The 27974-nt window shown below is 41.0% G+C and overlaps 1 protein-coding gene and 1 pseudogene across 1 annotated transcript in view; one reads left to right on the top strand and one right to left on the bottom strand.

The window, feature by feature from the left end:
- ABCG2 (ATP binding cassette subfamily G member 2 (JR blood group)) overlaps positions 1–27974 on the top strand; it is a 143511-nt gene that overhangs the window by 48211 nt on the left and 67326 nt on the right. The gene's annotated exons all lie outside the window — the stretch shown is intronic.
- LOC129397611 (large ribosomal subunit protein eL31-like) lies at positions 21159–27790 on the bottom strand (annotated as a pseudogene).

Below are 27974 nucleotides of genomic sequence, written 5' to 3'. Positions count from 1 at the left end.
GCCAGGATGATCTCAATCTCCTGACCTCATGATCTGCCTGCTTCGGCCTCCCAAAGTGCTAGGATTACAGGCGTGAGCCACCAAGCCTGGCTGTTTTTCTACCTTTTTATGTAGATGCATATATAAACTTCCCTCTTAGTACTCCTTTTGCTGTATCCTATAGGTTTTTCTATGTTGTATTTCCATTATCATTTGTTTCAAGAAAATTTTTAATTTTCTTACTAGTTTCTTCATTGACCCACTAGTCATTCAGGAGCATGTTGTTTAATTTCCATGTATTTGTATAGTTTCCAAAATTCCTCTTGTTGTTGATTTCTAGTTTTATTCCATTGTGGTCAGAGAAGATACCTGAGGTAATTGTGATCTTTTTTTTTTTAATGTTTAAAGACTTGCTTTGTGGCCTAACATATGGTCTATCCTTGAGAAAGATCCATGGCTGAGGAGAAGAATGTGTATTCTGTAGCTGTTGGATAAATGTTCTGTAAATATCTATTAGTTTCATTTGCTGTATTGTGCAGATTAAGTTCAATTTTTCTTTGTTGATTTTCTGTCTGGAAGATCTGTCCAATGCTGAGAGTGGGGTGTTGAAGTCTCCAGCTGTTATCATATTGGAGTGTATTTCTCTCTTTAGCTCTAATAATATTTGCTTTATATATTTGGGTGCTGCAGTGTTGGGTACATACATGTTTACAATTGTTATATCTTCTTGCTGAATTGACCCCTTTATCATTATATAATGGTCTTTTCGATTTTTTTGTCTTACATATATATAGCTACATCTTCTCTTTTTAGGTTTCTATTGGTATGAAGTGTCTTTTTCCATTTCTTTACTTTCAGTTTATGTGTGTCTTTATAGGTGAAGTGTTTCTCGTAGTCAACAGATCATTGAGTTTTGTTTTTTTATTCCATTTGACAACTCTCTATCTTTTTATTGGAGAATTTGGTCCATTTACATTCAATGTTATTATTGATAAGTAAGGACTCAGTCCTGCCATTTTGTTGTTTTATGGTTGTTGTTGTTTTTTTCTTATCTTCATTCCTTTCTTTTAGTGAAAGTGATTTTCTCTGGCAGTATGTTTTAATTTCTTTTTAGTTTTTGTGTATCTGTTTTATCTTTTTTGATCTGAGGTTACTATGAGGCTTGCAAATAATATATACATTTTGACACAGGGTCTCACTCTGTCACCCAGGCTGTAGTGCAGTGGTGTAATCACAGCTACCTGCAACCCCAACCTCCTGGGCTGAAGTGACCTTCTTACCTCAGCCTTCTGATTAGCTGGCAGCACAGATGTGCACCACCACACCAGGCTATTTCTTTTATTTTTTGTAGGTATGGGGTCTCCCTCTGTTGCCTAGGCTGATCTTGAAGTCTTGGGCTCAAGCAATCCTTCTGCCTCAGCTTCCCAAAGTGCTGGAATTACATACATGAGTCACCATGCCTGGCTTCAAATAATATCTTACAGCCCATTCTTTTTTTTTTTTTTTTTTTGAGATGGAGTCTTGCTCTGTCACCAGGCTGGAGTGCAGTGGCACGGTCTTGGCTCACTGCAACCTCTGCCTCCTAGGTTCAAGCGATTCTCCTGCCTCAGCCTCCCAAGTAGCTAGGATTACAGGCACGCACCACCATGCTCGTCTAGTTTTTGTATTTTTAGTAGAGATGGGGTTTCACCATGTTGGCCAGGCTGGTCTTGAACTCCTGACTTCATGATCCACCCACCTCAGCCTCCCAAAGTGCTGGGATTACAGGCGTGAGCCACCGCGCCGGCTAGCCCATTCTTTTAAACTGATGACAACCTAACACTGATTGCATAAACAAACTAACAAGCAAAGAGAAAACGAATAAAAATGCTACACTTAACTCTATCCCCTCACTTTTTAGCTTTTTGTTTTTTTCTATTTATATCTTATTGCACTTTTTATGTCTTGAAAAATTGTTGTAGTTATTTTCATTGGTTTATCTTTTAGTCATTCTACTCAAAATATGAGTAGTTTACACTTTGCAATTACAGTGTTATAATATTCTGTGGTTTTCTGTGTACTTATTATTACCAGTAAGTTTTGTACCTTCAGGTGATCCCTTATTGCTCATTAACATTCTTTTCTTCTTTTTCCTTATTTATTATACCTTTTATTTTGAGACAGGGTCTCACTCTGTTAGCTAGGTTAGGGTGCAGTGGCATGATCTCAGCTCACTGCAACCTATACTTTCTGGGCTAAAGTGATCCCCCCCCACCTCAGCCTCCTGAGTAGCTAGCTGCTACTACAGGTGCACACCACCATTTCCATAAAAAAATTTAAAAATTAAAAAATTTTTTTTGTAGAGGCAAGGTCTCATTATATTTTCCAGGCTGGTCTTGAACTCCTGGGCTCACACAATTCTCCTGCCTTGGCCTCCCATGTGCTGGGATTATAAGCATGAGCCACTGTACCTGGCCAATGTTTTTTTCTTTTAGATTGCAGTACTCCCTTTATCATTTCTTGTAAGATAGGCCTGGTGTTCATAAAATTCCTCAGTTTTTGTTTATCTGGGGAAGTCTTTATTTTTCCATATTTGAAGGGTGTTTTCTCCAGACATACCATCCTAGGATCCAAGTTTTTTTTCCTTTAGCACTTTAAATATGTCATGTCACTCTCTCCTGGCTTGTAGATTTCCACTGAAAAGTCTGCTGCCAGGAATATTAGAGCTCCATTATATGTTACTGATTTCCTTTCTCTTGCTGCTTTTAGGATCCTTTATCTTTGGAAGTTTGATTATTAAATATCTTGAGGTAATCTTATTTGGGTTAAATCTGCTTGGTGTTCTGTAACCTCCTTTTACTCGAATATTGATATTTTTCGCTAGTTTTGGAAAGTTCTTTGTTATTGTCCTTTGAATAAATTTCTACCCCCCTCTCTCTACCTCCTTTTTAAGGCCAATAACTCTTAGCTTTGTCCCTTTCAGGCTATGTTCTAGATTTTGTTGGCATGCTTCATTCTGTTTTATTCTTTATGTGTGCATGTGTTCTCTGCCTGTGTATTTTCAAATAGCCTGTCTTCAAGCTCACTCGTTATTTCCCTGCTTAATCAATTCTGCTATTAAAATCCTCTGATGCATTATTCAGTATGTCAATTGCATTTTTCAACTCCATAATTTCTGTTTGATTCCTTTTAGTTATTTCAATTGTTTTGTTACATTTTTAGGACTCTGATTCCTATAAATAGGATTGTAAATTCCTTCTTTGTGTTATCCTGAATTTCATTGAATTTCCTGAAAACAGCTATTTTGAATTTTCTGTTTGAAAGAAAGGTCATATCTCTCTGTCTCTCCATGATTTGTCCTTGGTGCCTTATTTAGTTCATTTAGTGAGGTCATGTTTTCCTGGTTGGTTTTGATGCTTGAGGATGTTCATCAGCATCTGAGCATTGAAAATAAGTATTTATTGTAGTCTGGGCCTGTTTGTACCTATCCTTCTTGGGAAGGCTTTCCAGGTGTACGGTGGGAGTTGGATGTTGTAATCTAAGTTTTTTGTCACTGTAGTCATATCTTCATTAGGAGGCACCCCAAGCCCTGTTGCGTTGTGGCTCTTGCAGACTCACAGAGGTAAAATCTTGTGGTCTTGGATAAGATGCGGAAGAATTCTCTGAATTACCAGGCAGAGACTCTTGTTCTCTTCCTTTATGTTCTCCCAAACAAATGGAGTCTCTCTCTCTCTGTGCTCAGCCGCCTGGAGCTAGGAGAGGGGTAACACAAGCACCCCTGTGGCTACCACCACTGGGACTGCACTAGGTCAGACCTAAAGCCAGCATAGCACTGGGTGTTGCCTAAGGCCCATGGTAACTACTGCCTGTCTACCACCTATGTTGACTCAAGGTGTTAGGGTTCGACAATCAGCAGGTGGTGAAGTCGGCCAGGTTGTGTCCATCCCTTCAGGGCAGCAAGTTCTCCCTGTCCTGGGCAGGTCCATAGATGTCGTCTGGGAGCCAGGGACTGCAGTTGGAAAACTTAGGAGTCTACCAGGTTCTGTATTCCACTGAGGCTGTGCTGGAGCCCAAGCAATAAGACAAAGTCCTTCGCACTTCCCTCTCATTTCCACAAGCAGAGGAGTCTCTCCCTACTGCCCAGTACTGTCCCAGGCCTGTGGCAAGTACTGCCTGCCCCAGGGTTCTTCAGTCAGCTTGTATTGAATACTGCTAGGTTTGGGACTCTCCCTTCAGGCAGAGGGCTCCCCTCTGGCTTAGGGCAGGTCCCGAAATATTGTTTAAGAACCAAGGCCTGGAATCAGGGACCCCAAGAGCCCATTTGGTGCTCTACCTCACTGCGCTGAGCTGGTACCTACGCTGCAAGACAAAGTCTTCATTACACTTGAGAGTACTCCTTTTCTTAAGCAGAAGTAGCCCCTCCCCATAGCCACCACAGCTAGGAATGTGCTGAGTCACAGCTTAAGCCAGCAAGTCTCTGAGTCTCACCCCGTGCCTACAACAAGTACTGCCTGGGTACCGCTACTGATTATTGAGGGCCCAAGGGCTCTTTGGTCAGCAGGTGATAAATCCTGCCAGGACTGTGTTTTTCCCTTCAAGGCAGCAATTTCCCTTTTGGCTCAGGGTGTTTCTAGAAATGTTATCCAAGAGCTAGGGCCTCACAACTCTGACTGGTTCCCTATTCTACTGTGGTTGAGCTGGTATTGAAGTTGCAAGACAAAGTCATCTTTACTCTTCCCTTGCCCCTGCTCAAGTGGAAGGGAGGAGTTTCTCCCAGAGCTGTGAGCTGCACTGCCTGAGCTTGGGTAAGGGTTGGTGCAAGCACTCCCTTAGCTGCCCTAGCTGGTGTCTCACTAGGTCATGTTGCCCTTCAAGTCCACTGGTTTTGAGCCCAGCATAGCACCAAAACTTTTCCAGGAATTGCTGTTTTCGTGGCCTATTCTGCCTTTCCAGTTTATTTAGAACCCCAGAGCACTTTAGTTCACGGTGATAAGGCTTGCTGGAACTCTGGTCCTGACAACTGGGATAGGCAAATTCCCTCTGGTTACCTCTGGTCTAAATGCTGTCTTCATCAGCATTGATTCTGCCCTGTGTTCTTTCCACTGAGACAGGGCAGCACTGAGTTGCAATGCGAAGTCCCATAATCACTGTGCTCTCCCTCCCCCAACACACAGATTCTCTCTCCATGGTATGCGGCCACTGCCGAGAGAGATTGGGGAGGGGTGGTGTCCGCAATTCAAGACTGTCTTTCCTACCCTCTTCAGTGTTGCTTTCAATGATATGAAGTTAAAACCCATACTATGATCGTTCATCTGATTTTTGGTGCTTGTGAAGGTGCTTTTTGGGGTGGATAGTGGTTCAATTTGGTGTTCCCGTGGGGAGGACAATTGATGGAGGCTCCAATTCAGTGATCTTGTTCCACCTCCTGTCTCTCCCGCTTAGTTTTTATTACATAAAAATATTTGTTTATAATATTTCAATTATGTTCTACAATATAATCATAATTTCCACAAGGGTAATATTCTTCCTTTTTTAAAATTTTTTTTATTTTGAGACGGAGTCTCACTCTGTCGCCCAGGCTGGAGTGCAGTGGCCAATCTCGGCTCACTGTAAGCTCCGCCTCCTGGGTTCCCGCCATTCTCCTGCCTCAGCCTCCGGAGTAGCTGGGACCACAGGCGCCCGCCACCACGCCGGCTAATTTTTTTTGTATTTTTAGTAGAGACAGGGTTTCACCGTATTAGCCAGAATGGTCTCGATCTCCTGACCTTGTGATCCGCCCACCTTGGCCTCCCAAAGTGCTGGGATTACAGGCGTGAGCCACTGCGCCCGGCCATTCATTTTTATATAAATGTATTTAATGTGTTACCAGTCTTTTTGCTTCTCTTTTCCATAGCTCTTTTAATCTCTTTTGATTAGCTGGGTTTTGGTGTTAAGTAGTATTTTTCAACTAATGTTCGTGGACATTATCTAACTTGACTTCTTTAATGGTGGAGAATACTTGCTATAACTTGACACCATTTATGGCTCATAGAGAAATACTATCACTTCAGGAAATTAAGTATAGAATAAGCATATTTCATTATTAGGGAAGATGTGACATTTAAAATTAGATTTACTTTAAAATTTGTAGAGGGTGGGTACAGTGGCTTATACCTATAATCCCAGAAGTAGGAGGCCAAGACGAGAGGACTGCTTGAGTCCAGGAGCTCAAGACCAGTCTGGGGAACATATTGAGACCCTGTATTTACAAAAAAAAAAAAAAAAATTAGCCAGGTGTGCTGGCATGTGCCTATGGTCCCAGCTATGTGAGAGGCTGAGGTGAGAGGATCACCTGAGTGCAGGAGGTTGGGGCTGTAGTGTGCTGTAACTGGGCCATCACACTCCAACCTGAGTGAAAGAGTGAGACTCTGTCACACACACACACAAAGAAAGCATTCTCTTTGGTTTCATTACTGTATTTATTATCTGCCTATTGAAAGTAAGTTAATAGCTTTCATTAAAGGAGTTGATAAAAGATGACATGAGATAAAAAGATTAATTATAAAGAGAACAGGAGAGGAGGAAATGATATCAGTAAATACTGGGTTAAGAATAATCAATAATCCTATCAGGCTGGGTACAGTGGCTCACACCTGTAATCCCAGCATTTTGTGAGGCCAAGGCAGGTAGATTGCTTGATTCCAGGAGTTCAAGACAAGCCTGGGTAACATGGCAAGACCCTGTCTCCACAAAAAAAGAAAAAAAAACGAGAATAATCATAATAATTAAACACAAAAATTAGATCTGTAGACAGAGCATTTACGGACTAATTTTCTAATCATTACTATCAGTACATCAGGAGAAACATTTTTCTGTAGAGAACTCTGTGAGGAATTTTTCACAAGGGTTGTTATATATGGAGTATTGGAAACATGACATACACAAAGGATGAATAACATAGCAAATGTCTGTAGTATCCCCACAACCATTATCCAATCATAACATAATGCCGTGCTTGCTTCAGATATTTTTGTTTCAGAAATAAAATAGAAGAATACAAATTATGCTTCTTAAATGCTATTTCTCACTCAAAGGCATAAGAGCTTCTTAGATAAATGGTTGGTTCCAGATCTGAGGCAGGAAATGAAAAATGAGCCTGGAACATGTTGTTATGCTAGAAAGCAAGAATGCACGCGGAGACTACTAACTTGAAGGCAATTTGAAGGGCCTTCCACTGGCCAAGATATTTTGGGAATCAATAAGAATAACTGCAATGTAGTAAATACATTATGTGTTTAAATCCATGAGTCTATGAAGATAAACAATTCATTGGCCAGTCACCTTTGGATTGTGATATAGAATCACACTTGTTATTTTGAAAACAAATAAAAGAAAAGAATCTAGCAGTTACTCTGCCTGTTTTGAACATACTGGACCTTGAGGTGAACAAATTCTTAATGAAGTGTTCTCTTTAAATAAAATTTCCAGCTAATAAATGAAGAAGGAATTATAAATTTAGCCTACTACACATTTGTAACCCCTAATGAAATACTTAATGGGTCTAGTAATAATCATCAAAAGAAGAGAGAAAATCAGGCATTTGGAGCTTCCTAATGGAAGTATACAACACCTAGGATGTACTCTTGTCAAATGATTGGACTTGAATCTACCCAAGTTTTTAGATTTATAATTTTGCAGTAAACAATGGAAGGCAAAAGGATGTGGTTAATGAAACTATTAAGACGCAATCATGTAGAACATAACAATCTGTTTCTTAAGTAAATCAATTGTGTAGTAGTTTGCTGGGCTGCCATAATAAAGTATAATACTTGATTTAAACAACAGAAATTTGTTTTCTCACTGTGTCTCTTCGTGTTTCCGAATTTCCTCTTCATATAAGAACACCACAAACCTGACAAAAACAAGCGATGGGGAGGGATTCCCTATTTAATAAATGGTGCTGGGAAAACTGGCTAGCCATATGCAGAAAACTGAAACTGGACTCCTTCCTTACACCTTATACAAAAATTAACTCAAGATAGATTAAAGACTTAAATGTAAAACCCAAAACCATAAAAACCCTAGGAGAAAACCTAAGCAATACCATTCAGGACACAGGCATGGGCAAAGACTTCATGACAAAAACACCGAAAGCAATTGCAACAAAAGCCAAAATTGACAAATGGGATCTAAGTAAACTGAAGAGCTTCTGCACAGCAAAAGAAACTATCATCAGCCGGGCATGGTGGCTCACGCCTGTAATCCCAGCACTTTGGGAGGCTGAGGCGGGTGGATCACTTGAGGTCAGGAGTTCCAGACCAGCCTGACCAACATGGAGAAACCCTGTCTGTCTCTACTAAAATTACAAAATTACCTGGGCGTGGTGGCGCATGTCTGTAATACTATGTGGCCATAAAAAAGAATGAGTTCATGTCCTTTGGAGGGACATGGATGAAGCTGGAAGCCATCATTCTCAGCAAAGTAACACAGGAACAGAAAACCAAACACTGCATGTTTTCACTCATAGGTGAGAGTTGAACAGTGAGAACACATGGACACAGGGAGGGGAACATCACACACCAGGGCCTGTTGGGGAGTAGGGAGCAAGGAGAGGGAAAGCATTAGGACAAATACCTAATGCATCCGGGGCTTAAAACCTAGATGACGGGTTGATAGGTACAGCAAACCACCATGGCATGTATATACCTATGTAACAAACCTGCACATTCTGCACAGATACCCCAGAACTTAAAGTAAAAGAAAAAGAAAAAAAAAAAAAACACCAGTCAGGTTGGATTAAGGCCCACCCTAAAGACCTCATTTAATTTAATCACTTCTTCAAAAACCGTGTCTACAAATACAGTCACATTCTGAGGTATTGAAGATAGCACTTCAACATGAATTTCTCAAGGACACACTTCTGTCCATAACAAACTGTAAGGGGGAAATAAGAGAGTGTGAGTGGGATCCTTTAACTAAACAAGTCTGAGACACATCGGCCAAAAGTAATATGGACATTATTTGGATTTTGATTTGAAAATTTAAACATTAAAAATTATGAGACAATCAGTGATATTTGTTTTCTTTTTTCTTGTAGCGACAGGGTCTCGCTACATTTCCCGGGCTGTTCTCAAACTCCTGGGCTAAAGTGATCTTCCCGTCTCAGCCTCCCAAAGTGTTGGGATTACAGGTATGAGCCACCATGCCTGGCCAAAAATTAGAGATATTTGAACAATGACTGGATATTTCATGCTATTGAGAAAATTTCAATCCCTGGCACTTCCACCAAAATAAAATAAATGTAAAAATAAATTGTCCATTGTTTAGATGTGATAATAGTGTTGGGGTTTGCTTGAAAAATAGAATCCATATCTTTTATAGATATCTGAAAATAGTTATGAATAAAATTAGGCATTCGGAGCTTCCTAATGGAAGTATACAACACCTAGAATGCATTATTGTCAAGTGATTGGACCTGAATCTACTCAAGTTTTTAGATTCATAATTTTACAGTAAACAATGGAAGGCAAAAGGATGTGGTTAATGAAACTATTTAGATGCAATCACACAGAACATAATTCCATTTCCTAAGTAAATCAATTGTGTAGTAGTTTGCTTTCTGAAATTTGTTTCAAAATAATCTGTGGGAAAGAGGGAAAAAAGGCAGGTATCAGTGAAACAAAGATTGGCCACTAGTTGAAGATTGATACACAGGGGTTTGTCATACTATACTTTCTACTTTGGAGATGTTTCAAAATTTCCATAATAACAAGAAAAAGTGAATATGATGACCAATACAATTGAGGACTTCCATTTTTAGCAATATTTCAGTGTTAGAAATCCTGAAACCACTTGACCTACATAATAATGAAAAATACTTAATGTGTTAAAAACTGCTTTTCAATGTTTAGATGAGTCCACTAAGATCAGTAATGGAACAGGAGCAGAGACCAGGCAATTAAGCTACCCTTCAAAGTCCCTGTGTGCCTTCAGCCCTACAATGCTATTTATGACCTAAAAAGTTCACTACACAGAGAAGACAGGGAACAAAGCCCTGAATCCACACAGAATGAAAGTTTATCTTCATGCGTACTGTCTGGAGCTCAGAATGGGCAAGCCAGAAAAAAACCCCTCCTGCAAAATAGAGAATACATTTCCATCTTGGGCTGGGCTATGAATGGAAGTTTAAAAAAAGAAGAAATAAAGCCTCCTCTAAGAATTTGTAGCCACTGACCAGATCTTAAGTGGTTTGGGATCTGAATCTACATTCTTTGTATGATTGAAAAACCACAAGTCTATACTTTATTTACTTATTAATTTAATTAATTAATTATTTTTTTTTTTTCCCTGAGACAGAGTCTTGCTCTGTCTCCCAGGCTGGAGTGCAGTGGCGTGACTTGGCTCACTGCAACCTCTGCCTCCTTGGTTCAAGCGATTCTCCTTCTTCAGCCTCCTGAGTAAGCTGGGATTACAGGCGGGTGCCACTGTGCCTGGTTCATTTTTGTATTTTTAGTAGAGACGGGGTTTCACCAGGTTGGCCAGGCTGGTCTCAGGTGATCTGCCCAGCTCCGCCTCCCAAAGTGCTGGGATTATAGGCATGAGCCACTACGCCCAGCAATTTTGTGTGTGTGTGTGTGACGGAGCTTTGCTCTTGTTGCCCAGGCTGGAGGGCAGTGGTGTGATCTTGGCTCACTGCAACCTCTGCTTCCCGAGTTCAAGGATTATCCTGCCTCAGCCTCCCGAGTAGCTGGGATTACAGGCACCTGCCACCATGCCCAGCTCATTTTTGTATTTTTAGTAGACACGGAGTTTCACCATGTTGGCCAGGCTGGTCTCGAACTCCTGACCTCAGGTGATCCATGTGCCTTGGCCTCCCAAGTGCTGGGATTACAGGCATGAGCCACCGCACCCAGCCTTATTTATTTTATTTTAGAGATGGGGTCTTGCCATGTTGCCCAGGCTGGAGTGCAGAATCCACTTGCAGGCACAATCAGAGCACACTGTGGCCTGGAACTCCTTTGGCCTCAAGTGATCCTCCTGCCTCGACCTTCTGAGTAGCTGGGATTACAGGCACATGCCATCATGCTGGGCCCCACATGTCTGTAATTCAAAGGCTGTCAGGATGGGTAATATTCCCAGGTGTCTTAAAGCAAACACAAACTTTCCCAGATAAATGTATCCTCCTCAATCCTCAAAGAATTTCTACAGAGAGGCAGCCAACAAAAAATTCATAATAATAAAAAAAGAGATCAAGCAAGCCCTAGATAATACAACCAGAAACACAAAGACTTTGGATATTATAATTATCAGAATTAAAGTAAATAACTCTGCTTGAAATGTTTTAAAATGTGAAGACGGCATTGAAAACATGAGGAAGAACAGGAGACAATCAAATAATTAGCCAATTTGAAAAAGAACGAAATAGTACTTTTAGAATAAAAACCCTAGCCAGGTGTGGTGGTGTGTGCCTGTAGTCCCAGCTGCTCTGGAGGCTGAGGCAGGAGGATGGCTTGAGGCCAGGAGTGTGAGAACAGCCTGGGCAATGTGTGGTGAGACCTTGTCTCCAAAAAAGTTGTAAAAAAAAAAAAAAATTAGCAGGGCATATTGGCACACACTTGTAGTCCCAGCTGCTCTGGAGTCTGAGATGGGAGGCTTCCCTGAATCCAGGAGTTTGAAGCTGCAGTGAGCTATGAATTGTGCCACTGCACTTCAGCCTGGCAACAGAGAGTGACCCCATCTCTAAAATTAAAAATAAAAATAATAGAAATTAAAACCCTGATAATTGAAATTAAGAATTCAAATGGATAGAAGATTAAACAGGAGGTTAATACAACTGTATAAAGAATTAGTGACCTGGAAGGTTTATCCCACTCATTTGTGGAATCTAAAAATCTTATCGGCTTAAAATAATGGGTTATAAGGTAGTATTTGCAAGCCTCATAGTAACCCCAAACCCTAAAACATACAACAAACACAAGAAAAATAAAGCAACAAATTAAATCATATCACCAGAGAAAATCACCTTCACTAGAAGGAAGACAGTAAGGAAAGAAAGAAGACCACACACACACAAAAAGACAAAACAAACAAACAAACAAACAAAAAAACAAGAAAATAAATAAAATGGCAGGACTAAGTCCTTACTTAGCAATAATAACATTGCATGTAAATGGACCAAATTCTCCAATCAAAAGACGTAGAATGGCTGAATGGATTTAAAAAAAAAAAAAAAAGCAAACCTGGCCAGGTGTGGTGGCTGACGCCTGTAATCCCAGCACTTTGGGAGGCTGAGGCGGGTGAATCACATGAGGTCGAGAGTTCAAGACCACCCTGGCCAATATGATGAAACCCCATCTCTACTAAAAATACAAAAATTAGCCACACTTGTAATCCTAGCTACTCGGGAGGCTGAGGCAGGAGAATTGCTTGAACCTGGGAGGTGGAGGTTGCAGTGAGCTGAGATCGCGCCATTGCACCCCGGCCTGGTCAACAAGAGTGAAAAAAAAAAAAGCAAGACCCAACAATCTTGGGGGTATTGCAGTCTCCAACTATTATTGTACTGGGGCCTAGCTCTTTAGCTTTAATAATATTTGCTTTATGTATCTGGGTGCACCAGACTCCACTAAAGAAAAGCCTAGACCCAATGACTTCATTGCTGAATTCTATCAAACATTTAAAGAAGAGCTAATACCAATCCTACTCAAATTATTTCAAAAAATAGGGAATACTTCCAAACTCATTCTGTGAGGCCAGTGTTACCCTGATACCAAAATCAAAGACACATCAAAAAAATGAAACTACAGGGAAATATCTCTGATAAATATTGATGCAAAATCCTCAACAAAATATTAGCAAGCTGTATTCACAATACGTTAAAAAAGATCATTCATTATCACCAAGTGGAATTTATTCTAGGGATGCAAGGATGGTTCAACATATGCAAATCAATCATTGCGATATATCATGTTAACAGAATGAAGGACAAAAACCATATGATTATTTCAACTGATGCTGGAAAAGCATTTGATCACTTTCAACATCCCTTCATGACAAAAACCTTTTTAGAAAACTGGGTATAGAAGGAACATATCTCAATATAATGAAAGTCATTTATGACAGACCCGCAGCTAGTAACATACTGAATGGGGAGAAACTGAAAGCCTTTTCTCTAAGACCTGGAACACAACAAAGATGTCCACTTTCACCACTGTTATTCAACATAGTACTGGAAGTCCTAGCTAGAGCAATCAGTCAAGACAAGAAATAAAGATCATCCAAATTGGAAAGAAGTCAAATTATCCTTGTTTGCAGATGTGATGATCTTATATTTGGAAAAACCTAAGGACTCCACAAAATAATTATTAGAACTGATAAACAAATTCAACAAAGTTGCAGGATACAAAATCAACATACAAAAATCAGTAGTACTTCTATGTACCAACAGTGAACAATCTGAAAATGAAATCCCACTTACAGTAGTGACAAATAAATTAAATACCCAGGAATTAACTTAAAGAAGTAAAAGATCTCTACAATGAAAACTATATAACCCTGATGAAAGGAATTGAAGAGGACACCAAAAAATGGAAAGATATTTCATGTTCATAGATTGGAAAAATCAATATTATTAAAGTGTTCATAGTACCCCAAATAATCTACATATTCAATTCAATCTCTATCAAAATATCAATGACATTCTTCAATAGAATAGAAAAAACAATCCTAAAATTTATATGGAACCACAAAAGACCCAGAATAGCCAAAGCTATCCTCAGCAAAAAGAGCAAAACTGGAGGACATAACATTACCTGACTTCTGATTTTACCACAGAGATATAGTAACCAATAGAATCATACTGGCATAAAAATAGACATAGACAAATGGAACAGAATAGAGAACCCAGAAGCAAATCCACACACCTACAGTGAACTCACTTTTGACAAAGGTGCCAAGAACATACACTGGGGAAAAGACCACCTCTTCAACAAATGGTGCTGGGAAAACTGGGTATCCATATGCAGAAAAATGAAACTAGACCCCTATCTCTTGCCATGTACAAAATTCAAATCAAAACAGATTAAAGAGTTAAATCTAAGACCTCAAACTATGAAAGTACTCTAAGAAAACACTGGGGAAACTCTCTATGAGATTGGACTCAGCAAAAATTTCCTGCGTGATACCCCACGAGCACTGGCAACCAAGCAAAAATGGACAAATAGGATCATATGAAGTAAAAAAGCTTCTGCACAGCAAACGAAACAACAGTGTGAAGAGACAACCCACAGAGAGGGAGAAAATATTTGCAAACTACCTAGCTAACAAGGGATTAATATCCAGAGTATATATGGAGCTCAAACAACTCTATAGGAAAAAAAATCTGATGATCTGATTTTAAAATGGACCAAAGATTTGAATAGCCATTTCTCAAAAGACAACACACAAATGGCAAACAGGCATATGAAGAGGTGCTCAACATTATTGATTATGGGAGAAGTGCAAATCAAAACTACAATGAGATATCCTCTCACCTCAGTTAAAATGGCTTTTATCCAAAAGACAGATAATAACAAATGCTGGCAAGGATGTGGCGAAAAGTGAACCTTTGTACATTGTTCAAAGGATGTAAATTAGTGCAATCACTATGGAGAACATTTTGGAGGCTCCTCAACAAACTAAAAATAGAGGTACCATATAAGCCTGCAAACCCACTGCTTGGTATATACCCCAAAGAAAGGAAATCATTATATCAAATGGATATCTGCACTCCCATTTTGTTGCAGCACGGTTCACAATAGCCAAAATTAGGAAGCAACCTAAGTGTTTGTCAACAGATGAAGGGATAAATAAAATGTGGTACACATACATAATGGTGTACTATATAGCCATATATAAGAATGAGATCCTGTTATTTGCCACAACATAGATGGAACTGGAAGTCATGATGCTATGTGAAATAAGCCAAGCACAGAAAGGCAAACATTGCATATTCTCAGTCATTCGTGAGATCTAAAAATCAAAACAATTGAAATGGAGATAGGGAGTAGGAGGATGGTTATCAGAGACTGGGAAGGGTATTAGGGGGTAAGAAGGAGGTGGGGATAGTTAACGGCTACAAAAATATAGAATGAATAAGACCTAGTATTTGATAGCACAATAGGGTTACCATAGTCAATAATAATAATTTTTTTTTTTTGGGAGACAGAGTCTCCCTCTATCCCCCAGGCTGGAGTGCAGGGGCACCATCTTGGTTCACTACAACCTCCGCCTTCCAGGTTCAAGCAATTCTCATGCCTCAGTTTCCTGAGTAGCTGAGATTACAGGCATCTGCCACCACGCCCGGCTAATTGTTTGTATTTTTAGCAGAGACAGGGTTTCACCATGTTGGCCAGGCTGGTCTTGCACTCCTGACCTCAGGTGATCCACCAGCCTCGGCCTCCCAAAGTGCTGGGATTACAGGCGTAAGCCACCACACCCAGCCAATAATAATTTAATTATACATTTTATAATAATGAAATGAGTATAACTGGATTGTTTGTAACACAAAGGATAAAATCTTGAGGAGATGAATACCCCATTTGCCATGATGTGATTATTATACATTGCATGCCTGTATCAAAACATCTCATGTATACATAAATATATGCACCTACTATGTACCCACAAAAATTAAAATTAAGAATTAAAGAAAATAGATTGGCTGATGGCTTTGTCACACACAGTATAATGTTTCTTGGTCTAATATTATGATGACAGAGGGAAGACTAAAATGTAGTTTTAGGTGAGATGTTGACATCATATATTAAGTATGCCAACCAGATGTGAAAAAATTCCAAGTCACTGTATAATGAATCATAACTTTATTTAATGCTGATTGAGCTTTAATTTTAATTGCTCCCATAAATAAAATCTTCTCTATAGGCAATAAAATGTTTATAGTAGTCAGAAATGGATCATATGAAAGGTCAGTCTTTCGTGAAACTCTTCTCCATTTTCACAGCAAGGCAGATTCAGGTGAGGGTAGATAGGTTCCTGAATTACGTAAGATAAGCTCACTTTTATTATTCAGACAACAAATATTTACTGAGTATTCCTTGTGTTCAAGGCACTGAACTAGGCAATATATGGAAATATCCTGAGATGTAAGACACGCTTTCCTATACCTCGTAATTTCCGTTTGTGAAACCCCAAGATTTTCAGACCTTGAAGTCATCTCTAGCTTCTTTGTCTTTCACCTTCAGTGTTCTCAGTCACCAGCTTCTGTAAATTCTTCATTTACAATGTTTCTTTGATGCCTCTTTTCTCAGTTTAAGTCATCTCTTTAGTTCAATCATTTTTTTTTAAATTTCCAGACTGATCTCTGCCTTCCCACATCCCCCCATCCATTCTATACATGAACAGAATAACCTTTCTTTTTTTTTTTTAACTTTTACTTTAGGTTCGGGGTATATGTGAAGGTTTGTTGTATAGGTAAACTCGTGTCATGAGGGTTTGTTGTGCAGGTTATTTCATCAACCAGGTATTAAGCCCAGTACCCAAGTTATTTTTTCTGCATCTCTCCCTCCTCCCAACCTCCATCCTCAAGTAGACCCCAGTGTCTGTTGTTTCCTTCTTTGTGTTCATGAGTTCTCATCCTTTAGCTCCCATTTATAAGTGAGAACATGTGATATTTGGTTTTCTGTTCCTGTGTTAGTTTACTAAGGATAATAGTCTCCGGCTCCATCCATGTTCCTGTAAGACATGATCTCATTCCTTTTTATGGCTGCATAGTACTTCATGGTGTATATGTCTTACACCCTCATGATGTATACATATATACCAGTGCATTTTCTTTATCCCATCTGCTAATTATGGGCATTTAGGTTGATAAGATTAACCTTTCTAAAACATTAGGTTTATAACTGAAAGAGGAGCCAGTTGCTCACTGCCTGTGGAATGAAGACAAAATAACAAGAGTGAGGTATGATAAAGAGTGAATTTTATTATCCATTGCCAGCAAGGAGGAAAGTGGTCAGAATACCTTACAAAAATTTCCACTTTACAATTTCTGGAGAGAGGGCAGGGGTTTCAGAAGAGGGGCTTTGAATGCCAGAGAGGCAAGGGGGCTAGTAGGTGCCAGGTGGTGTGGGCTTGCCCTAGTAGCTTATCTTGAATTATTGTTCCATCTGGTGAAGGGGCCAGCACCTTCGTGGGCTCATCCAAGTTACAAATCAATCCCAGTCAGTCTTGCAGTCAATATCTATCTGGGAGTGAACCCTGGCCTAGAAGTCATCTCCGGCTGGGAAGAGAATCCCAAAAGTGCCTGTTTTTGTGTCAGGATTAGGCCCCTGAAGCTTCTAAAGAAATATATGACCAGATAAGTGAGTATGATGTGAGCTTAACAAGCATCCAGGTAAATAAATGTGCATAAGGCATGAGAGCATAAGGTGGGAAAGGGAAGGGAATAGAGTGTTAAAACACATTCAAAGTCATATTTCAAGACAACAGAAAACACATCTGTGGTTTATCTCAAAGCTGTGTCTTGAGACTGGCAAGAAAGGAGGAAAGAAAAAAAGGTTTAAAAATGCAGCTTTTTTTTTTTTTTTTTTGAGACGGAGTCTCACTCTGCTACTCAGGCTGGAGTGCAGTGGCACAATCTCGGCTCACTGCAACCTCCGCCTCCCGGGTTCAAGCCATTCTTCTGCCTCAGCCTCCCGAGTAGCTGGGACTACAGGCGCATGCCACCATGCCTGGCTAATTTTTGTATTTTTAGTGGAGACGGGGTTTCACCATGTTGGCCAGGCTGGTCTCGAACTCCTGACCTCAGGTGATCCACCCACCTCGGCCTCTCAAAGTGCTGGGAATACAGGTGTGAGCCACTGTGCCTGGACCTGTGTCTTGTTTCTCTTCTTTAGTGCCAAACATGGGACCTAATGTAAGGGAGCCTTCAAAAAAACACTGCTTAATGAGGGGTTAGATGACATCTGCTTGAGGGAGAAACGGAATCATCGTTTACTTACTTTCTTCTACAATATTGATCTTCTTGCTATTTTTTCTGTTTTGTTTGTGCCATTTGGAGCATAATCAAAGGGAGAAAATAGTTTCACATTTTGGGCCTCCATTTAGCCATACTTGTGGATGATGGGTTTAACTGACCATTAGAACTCTTTTCTAATCTAACACTTTAGGGTGTATTGCCAAACTGGAAAGGACCCAAAGGCCCATCAAGAGTAGATAAATAAATTACACTGTACTCATACAGTGGAATCCTCATAAAGATAAGAATGAATAAGCCTTTATGACCTGCAAAATATATGAATTTCATGCAGATAATATTCAACAAAGGAAGACAGTCTCAAAATGGTAACTACTTGCTTGGTTGGGCATGATGGCTCATGCCTGTAATGCCAGCACTTTGGGAGGCTGAGACAGGTGGATCACGAGGTCAGGAGTTCCAGACCAGCCTGGCCAACATGGTGAAACCCCATCTCTACTAAAAATACAAAAATTAGCTGGGCATGGTGGTGCATGCCTGTAATCCCAGCTACTCAGGAGGCTGAGGCAGAAGAATCGCTTGAACCCAGGAGGCCATGGCTGCAGTAACCTGAGACTGTGCCACTGCACTCTAGCCTGCGTGACAGAGTGAGACCCTGTCTCCAAAAAAAAAAAAAAAAAAAAAAGATAACTACTTCATTTATATACAGTTTTAAACAGACACAACTAATATATAATGATAGAAGTCAGAATGGATGGGATGACCTTTGGGAGTGATGACCTTTAATGGTAATAGATGTTACCTTTGGAAGGGATGGAGCTTGAGGGAGGCTTCTGTGGCATTGCTAATACACTTTTTTTTTTTTAATCTGAGTGGCAGGTATACAGGTGTGTTCACTTCGTAAATATATATCAAGCCGTCCACTTAGATTTCCTGTACTTTTTTGGTATGTTGTACTTCCCTACAAAATTTAGTTAAACAAAAGACTTATGTATGTTATACTTCCCTACAAAATTTAGTTAAACAAAAGACTTTTATAGGTACTGAAACGTAGTTTGGTGAATTCTTAACATTTAACCTTTTAGCTTAATCTTCAGAGACAAATGTTATATACTCTACTGTACTATCTGACTCTGCAGGTTAATTATCAATACGTAGTTTTTTTTTTTTCACTGCAATCTAATTTTTAGAAGTGAACTTTATAACCAAATAAACTTTATAACCAAATGAACTTTTTTTTTTTTTTGAGTGGAAGCCTAGCTCTGTCACCAGGGTGGAGTGCAGTGGCGAGATCCCAGCTCACTGCAACCTCTGCCTCCTGGGTTCAAGCGATTCTCCTGCCTCAGCCTCCTGAGTAGCTGGGACTACAGGCGCATGCCACCATGCTCAGCTAATTTTTGTATTTTTAGTACAGATAGGGTTTCACCATGTTGGCCAGGATGGTCTCAATCTCCTGACCTCGTGATCCACCTGCTTCAGCCTCCCAAAGCGCTGGGATTACAGGTGTGAACCACTGCACCTGGCCCTAAATAAACTTTATAACCAAATGAATTACTTCTTAATTGGTCTCTTGTCTGCTGTACAAAGCAAATTACATGAACCAAGGTGTTCTGGCTCCAGCATCTGGGATCTTACTACCCCCACAATCCCCTGCCCCCTCCCCGATGCTGTCTCTCTCTGTGTAAAACCCACCTTCTGTTCACTTTCCATGTCTAAAAGACTTTGACACCTGCTTTTTGACATTTCTCGTCTCTCCAAGATTATTGGTATCTTGGTAACTTCTCTGTTTATTTTGATGATCATCCCATCACCCTAGCTTCTGTGCTCTCTGATCTCAACTCCATCTCCAGGATAGGCAGAATTCTAAAGATCTCCCTCTCCCCTAACCCCTACAATTCCAGTTCATTCCCTGGTTATTTCATCAAGCACTAATCTAGGTACTGATCTGAAGGATTTTGAAGTTATAACTAAAGTCCTAAGTCAGATGACTGTAAAATACCAAGATTGTAAAGGTGGGCCTGATTTAATCACATAAGCCCTTTAAAAGGCAGAAAGAGCCTGGGCGCAGTGGCTCATGCCTATAATCCCAGCACTTTTGGAAGGCCAAGGTGGGTGGATCACCTGAGGTCAGGAGTTCTAAACCAGCCTGGCCAATATGGTGAAACCTCCGTCTCTACTAAAAATAACAAAAATTAGCTGGGCATGGTGACGCATGCCTGTAGTCCAGCTACTTGGGAGGCTGAGCCAGGATAAATGCTTGAGCCTGGGAGGCGAAGGTTGCAGTGAGCCGAGATTGTGCCACTGCACTCCAGCCTGGGCAACAGAGCGAGACTCCATCTCAAAAAAAAAAAAAAAAAAAAAGGCAGAAGGGACAGTTGGGTTCGAAGTTTGAGAAGGACTCAAACTGTTTTGAAAGTGGAGGGGCCACATGGGAAGAAATGCAGGCAGCCAAGAGGAGCTGAGGGTGCCCCTGGTTGACATTCAGCAAGGACAGAGGAAACTCAGTCCTGGAACCAAAAAGAAATGGATTCTGCCAACAACCTTACTCTGCTTGGTTCTTTAGAGAAGAGTGTCCAGTTAAGAGTTCAGCTGGCTGACACTTTGACTTGGCCTGTTGATACCCTGAGCAAAGCCTAACCTAGCCTAGACTTCTGACCTCCACAATTGGGAGATAATAAATGGGTATTGTTTTAAGACATTAACTTGATGGTAATTTGTTACTCAAGCAATAGAAAACAAATACACTTCCCTTCATTTCCATAACCTCACTCTCGTGTTCAAACCGTGGGACCTTATCAAAACCTGGAATGTGAATATTAAATGCCAGTATCCCACTCAGTGACCTGATCCTCCTGTTTCAACTTTTGCCATCTGCATGTGACCCCTCCATGTACTTTCTTTCTCTCTGTCTATTCCTGGCTTCGCTTTCCTATGATGATGAATCCCTTCACTCACATGACTCCTTTGTTTCATCTTTCTATTGCCTTACCCACCCAACAAAACCGTACCCTAGAATTTATCTAACCCTTTACCTTCACATCTTTGTGAATGAGAAAGCCATGCCCATTTGCAGCTTTCAAACCACTGTTTACAGAGTCCCATCCCAAGTAGTAGGGGCCTTGGTGTTGCTGTGCGATCTCTATGTCTCATATTAGTGTTGGGAGGAAAAACTTCCTCTGCCAACTTAGGTCCAGTGCTTGGGGGCCTGTAAATTAATTGGCAACAGATGGATTAACAGGAGAATAGACAAGATTTATTTACACTTATTCAGAGGCTCTCTGTACAGTTAGGGATGAGAATTTATATGCCAATAATATGGGAAAAGGGAGGAGGAGAGAAAGGGATCTATGGGAAAGCAAATATACTTTTGTGGAAAGACAAATGGGCTTTTAGGGAAACAAATGATGGTACGACAATTTGTGATTATGTTCGGTTATGCAATTCGTCATTCAGGTGCAAGTGGTCTCCTTCCTGGCAGTGTAGTTTTCTTCCTGGCAGTAAAGTCTCCTTACTGGCAGTGAAGCTCCCCAAGAGGGAATTTATGGCAGCTTCACTCTCTGAAAGCTCTGGCTTTAGTCAAATAAGGGAAGCTCCAGAAAGGCTTCTTTCTGTATCTGCTGTGTCTTAAATGTTTCAGTTTAAAATACTCTTCATACCAACTCAGTGGGTGCCAGTGGGTCCCTCCATTAGCATCCTCTTCCATTTCCTTGGGGCCTCGTGGTGAGCAGAAAAATGGCCTCTCAAAGGTGTCCATGTCTTATTCCCTAGAATGTGAATGATAGGTTACTTTAGCAAAGGAGAATTAAGGTTCCAGATGAAATGAAGATTGTTAATCTAATGATTTTCTCTCTCTTTTTTTTTTTGAGATGGAGTCTCGCTCTGTTGCCCAGGCTGGAGTGCAGTGGCACAATCTTGGCTCACCACAACCTCCGCCTCCCGGGTTCAAGCGATTCTCCTGCCTCAGCCTCCCGAGCAGCTGGGACTACAGGCGCATGCCACCATGCCCGCTTAATTTTTGTATTTTTAGTAGAGACAGTGTTTCACTATGTTGGCCAGGCTGGTCTTGAACTCCTGACCTCGTAATCCACCCCCCTCGGCCTCCCAAAGTGCTGAGATTATAGGCGTGAGCCTGCCCAGATGAATGTACCTGGCCCAAATAACTTTAAAATAGGGAGATTATCCTGGCTTACCCAGTGGGCCTATTGTTATAACAATACTTAAAGGTGGAAGAGGGAGGCAGAAGAAAATCAAAGATGTGATAACAGAAGCAGGGTCACAGAGCTGCTATGCTGCTGGCTTTGAAGATGGAGAAAGAGGCCAAGAGCCAAGGAATGCAGGTGGCCTCTACAAGATTGAAAAGGTTCCAGAAAGGAACACAGACCGGCTGACATTTTGATTTTCGACCACTAGACCCATTTTAGACTTCTGACCCATAGAAATGTAATATACTTGTGTTGTCTTAAACCACTAAGTTTGTGGCTGTTTGTTATGGCAGCAATAGAAAACGAATAGAAGTCTATTCAAATATTCATCATTTTCCCAAATCCTGAATCAGCCATTCACACCCATACCCTCAGCACATCCGTCAACTTCAGAGAGAAAGTATAGTTATGGGCCAGATATTTATTTCAATTTTCTCTAATTAAAACATTTACCTCGGCCAGGTGTGGTGGCTCACACCTATAATCCCAGCACTTTGGGAGTCCAAGGCAGGCAGATCCCTTTGAGGCCAGGAGTTCAAGACCAGCTGAGGCAACATGGTGAGACCCCATCTCTATTAAAAATACAAAAGTTAGCCAGGCATGGTGATGCACGCCTGTAATCCCAGCTACTTGGGAGGCTGAGGCAGGAGAATTGCTTGAATCCAGGAGGTGGAGGTTGTGGCGAGCTGAGATTGTGCCACTGCACTCCAGCCTGGGCAACAGAGTGAGACTCTGTCTCAAAAACAAACAACAACAACAACAAAAAATCCGTTTACCTCCATGAGGATACATCCAACTTCCTTCCCTTTTGTTACAATTTTTTAAAAAGTTTCTGTATTAGTCTGTTCTCATGCTGCTAATAAAGACATACCTGAGACTGGGTAATTTATAAAGGAAAGAGGTTAATTGACTCACAGTTCAGCCTGGCTAGGGAGGCCTCAGGAAACTTACAATCATGGCAGAAGGGGAAGCAAACACATCCTTCTTCACATGGCGGCAGGAAGGAGAAGTGCCGAGCAAAAGGGGAAAAGCCCCTTATGAAACCATCAGAGCATGTGAGAACTCACTATCAGAACAGCAGCATAGGAATAATTACCCCTGTGATTCGATTACCTCCCACCAGGTCCCTCCCGCAACACGTGGGGATTATGGGAAGTACAATTCAAGATGGGCTGGGAGCCGTAGCTCACGCCTGTAATCCTAGTACTTTGGGAGGCCGAGGTGGTGGATCACCTGAGGTCAAGAGTTCGAGACCAGCCTGGCCAACATGGCAAAACCCTGTCTCTACTAAAAATACAAAAATTACCAGACATGGTGGCAAGTGCTTGTAATCCCAGCTACTCAGGAGGCTGAGGCAGTAAAATTGCTTGAACCCGCAAGGCAGAAGTTGCAGTGAGCTGAGATCACACCATTGCACTCCAGCCTGGGCGACAGAGCAAGACTCCATCTCAAAAAAAAAAAAAAAAAGGTGAGATTTGGGTAGGGACACAGCAAAACCATATCAATTTCCTTTTTTTAAAAAAAATATATATAAAGGCAATTTTATAACTTATTTGATGTATTTGATGCTCAGTGGTTAGTTCTCATCCACATTGACTATCTGCAGATTTTTGAAAATGGTAACAAGTATATAGGTAACCAGGAATGTACCAAAATATAGAGCTTGTTTGGTGAATCTTTACCCTCATTACATGTTCTGAACAACTGCACACAGATGCGGTATGGAACATTCCTTATTCCTTTGGCCCAGACAGCTTTGTTGAACCTGGTATTAACACACACATCTGGAGTTCCCATCTCCTTCATGGCAAATTTCCGGATCTCTCTGAGTGCCCCAGGGACACACTTCTTGAAGCCCACTCTATGAATGCGCTTGTGAATGCCGACGGCTTATTCTTGGGTCACTACCTCGTTTATGGCAGAATAGCCCTTCTTCTTCTCGCCACTTTTCTTTGCAGGAGCCATTCTGCCTGGCCCAATTTGGAAAAGAAGAGCGTGAGGGATTCTTAAGTTTCCTTTTCTTTTCTAATTCTAATTCCTCTGGATCCCATTTCCATTATGCTTCCTAAGGGACCTGACACTACCAATAACCCTTTCTTTCTGGCTTGTCCTCTCGGCATGCACACATGTTCTAGTCTGTCTAATTCAAACCAAATGAATATTTTCTCTGAACCCTAAGATAGCCTCTAGCTATATTCCTTTCTCTCACCTTCCTTTTATACTGAAATCTTTAGGAAGAGTTTTAAACTGTTTCCATTATTTTATTTACAATAACTGTTTGCACCATTATAGACTGAACTTTCTCTTGACAAATTAGTCAAAGGCCCTGATAGCTGTGAGCTGGGCCGTGGGGGAATACTGTGCACATAACCTCTCTTCCACTGTTATTTTCTTAACTTGGAGTGGTAATGAAAATAGATAGACTGAATACATCTGTTATATATGTAACCCAAATGTCCCCAGGCCCATGGTGAATCCTGTCTGAAACCTGACCTTGCCAGGGAAAATTGACAATTCTGGAGTTCACCTTTGGAGTAAGCACTAAGAAATGTAGCATACTGGGGCCTTACCAGCTCTTTGCAACTGGTGCACAGGCATTCAGCAGGAGTCTCAATATGGGGCCTTATAAATACTGGGCAGTGACTCTTGCCTGGTAAAATAAAAGAAAGGTCCTGTGGTGGAGGGCAGAGGGCAATGGCTTGGAAGGCTGTGAGTCACTTAACCTTTAACCTTCTGCAAATCAGTCTCCTTTGCACTGGTGACTTATCTGTAAAATGAGGAAAGTCATCTAACATCTGACCAAATGAGGAAGGACCTTTTTCTCTAAAATTCTATGGCTAGCTCCAAAAACAATGCTAACTTACAAGTTAAAATGACTCATTTCTGTACAATGCAATACATTTATAAAATGCTGGCTTTAATCTGAACTTATCAAATAGAATTTGATAAAATATTAGGATGAGGTTAGGAACTAATAAAACTTTATTTTGAATTTTTATTTAATTTACCACTGCCTCCCAATATAACTTTAGTTAGCAAATAAACCGACCTATAAATATGAAACATCACAATCTAAAATATTTTTAAAATTAGACTAAAATTAAGGAAACTTTTTTTTAGTTTTAGTCCTATTTCAAGTGAGGACTCTATTGTCATGTGTCTTTATATGTATATTTTATCAGTTTATTTTACTTTTAAACAAAATCCATTTTTCATTATAAAATTTATAATTTTCTGAATTTGTTACATAAAATTTAGAAAATTACACTAAAATACAAGATAAAAGACATTCCATGTTACTACCCAGAACAAATGAACACTTTCCTGCTATTTTCTTTCTTTCTCTTTTTTTTAGAGTGGGGTCTCACTCTGATCATGGCTCGCTGCAGCCTTGAACCCCGGGGCTCAAGCAATCCTTCCACCTCAGCCCCCCAAATACCTAGGTCCACAGGCATGTGCCATCACATCCAGCTAATTTTTAAAAAATTGTTTGTAGAGACAGGGGCTCCCTGTGTTGCCTAGGCTTGTCTCAAATTCTTGGGCTCAAGCAATCCTCTGGCCTCCTCCCAAAGTGCTGGGATTACAGGTGTGAGCCACCACACCCAGTGTAATTTAAATTTTTTTTTTTTATAGAGATAGGGTCTCACTATGTTGCCCAGGCTGGTCTTGAACTCCTGGGCTCAAGCAATTCTTTGGCCTCTGCCTCCCAAAGTGTTGGGATTACAGGAGTGAGCTGTCACTCCTTGCCCAGCAATTTTCTATGTATAGGTTTTTGTTTTTTTTTTTTTTGAGATGGAGTCTCACGTTGTCATCCAGGCTAAAGTGCAGTGACATGATCTTGGCTCACTGCAGCCTCTGCCTCCCTGGCTCCAGCAATTCTCCTGCCTCAGCCTCCTGGGTAGCTGGGATTACAGGCATGAGCCACCATGCCCGGCTAATTTTTGTATTTTTAGTAGAGAAGGGTTTCACCATGTTGGCCAGGCTGCTCTTGAACTCCTGACATCAGGTGATCCACCTGCCTCGGCCTCCCAAAGTACTAGGATTACAGGCGTGAGCCACCGTGCCTGGCCTCTATGTATAGGGTTTTGATTTGTTTTTACTTTGCATAATTACAGAATGCTATATTCAACTAAGTATCCATTTTTAAAAATGTTCTTCATATCAGTTTCGTGTGTGTTTTCTCCATTTTTGTTCAGTCTCCTCCTGTAGTGCCTTCAGATCTTGCTGGAAATGTTTTCATTTTTTCTGGTATCATAAAATTTTATTCTTTTCACTTATCTGGGTGAGCTAAAAAGAAAATTAAAATAAAATTTATTTTTCAGAAATTTTTCAGTTTTTGCATACAGTCATTAACGGCCAGGTCTGAAAACTTTATCTTAATTTTTTTTTTTTTCTTGAGACAGAGTCTTACTCTGTGGCCCAGGCTGGAGTGCAGTGGTGGAATCTCGGGTCATTTGCAACCTCTGCCTCCTGTGTTCAAGCGCTTCTCGTTCCTTAGCCTCGCGAGTAGCTGGGATTACAGCCTCGCCACCACACCCAGCTAACTTTTGTATTTTTAGTAGAGGCAGGGTTTCACCATGTTGGCCAGGCTGGTCTCGAACTCCTGGCCTCAAGTGATCTGCCTGCGTCAGCCTCCCAAAGTGCTGGGATTACAGGCATGAGCCACCGTGCTGGCCTTAATTTTGTCTTAAAATGAAGTATGACTAACATGTATTTCTATATGGGCCTTTAAGGGTCTTGAAACTGACAGAAATTAATTCAAAAGAATAATTTTGGCCGGGCGCGGTGGCTCACGCCTGTAATCCCAGCACTTTGGGAGGCCGAGGCGGGCGGATCACGAGGTCAGGAGATCGAGACCATCCTGGCTAACACGGTGAAACCCCGTCTCTACTAAAAATACAAAAAATTAGCCGGGCGTGGTAGCGGGCGCCTGTAGTCCCAGCTACTCGGGAGGCTGAGGCAGGAGAATGGCGTGAACCCGGGAGGCGGAGCTTGCAGTGAGCCGAGATTGCGCCACTGCACTCCAGCCTGGGCGACAGAGCGAGACTCCGTCTCAAAAAAAAAAAAAAGAATAATTTTACCCAAATATTTGGGCGCATCATGAATATATACCTTAAAGTTCTTTTAAAAAGCATGCGGTATGGTATATTTAAAATTCTTTTTAAAAATTACGTATAGTCAATTTTCTTATCTAGGCTTCCTAGCTAAAACTTTCCTGCATTGGGTGAACCATTAATAGTTATTCCTAGTGTTGATTTAAACAACTTAAATGATACTATGATTTTTGTTTGTAAATGCAAACCAGAAAATATCTGCATGCAGGTACTAATTTCCTAGGGTAGACGCAGCAGGTAGATGTTGGGATGGCTACACTCACAAAGCTTGATGGCCCGTTTCCTGAACATGCGCAATCACTTTCTAGCCTTTCCACACCATCGGAATATTGCACAGAAGTATGTCAGTCACAGGAGTGTAAAGAATAACATTTAAACTATGGTAATATTTTCATTCAGTAAGTTTCTCCCCTTTCCTTCCTTGGGTTAGATTCAGTGCCTGATTTTTTTAGGCCCTGGGGCGCAAGCATACACTTTCTCAGAATCCCATTCACCAGAAACCACCCATTTAACTTGCTCTGGGTGCGAGCAGCGCTTGTGACTGGGCAACCTGTGCGTCAGCGTCCCCGGTGCTTCGGCGCTCCGGCCAGTGGCGGCGACCAAACCCAGCTAGGTCAGACGAGGTATTGATCAGCCCAATGAGCGCCTGGTGATTCTTGTAGTTAATCACTCCGGTTCATTTCGTTCGATCCCGGAGGCGGGAGTGTTTGGCTTGTCCCTGCGTGTCACGGCAGGGTGACCCTAGCCCCG

Source organism: Pan paniscus, chromosome 3, assembly GCF_029289425.2.
Source record: "Pan paniscus chromosome 3, NHGRI_mPanPan1-v2.0_pri, whole genome shotgun sequence".
In the NCBI taxonomy this organism is placed as follows: Eukaryota; Metazoa; Chordata; class Mammalia; order Primates; family Hominidae; genus Pan; species Pan paniscus.
Note: the sequence above shows the minus strand (reverse complement) of the source record. Positions and strands in the feature narration are given on the sequence as shown.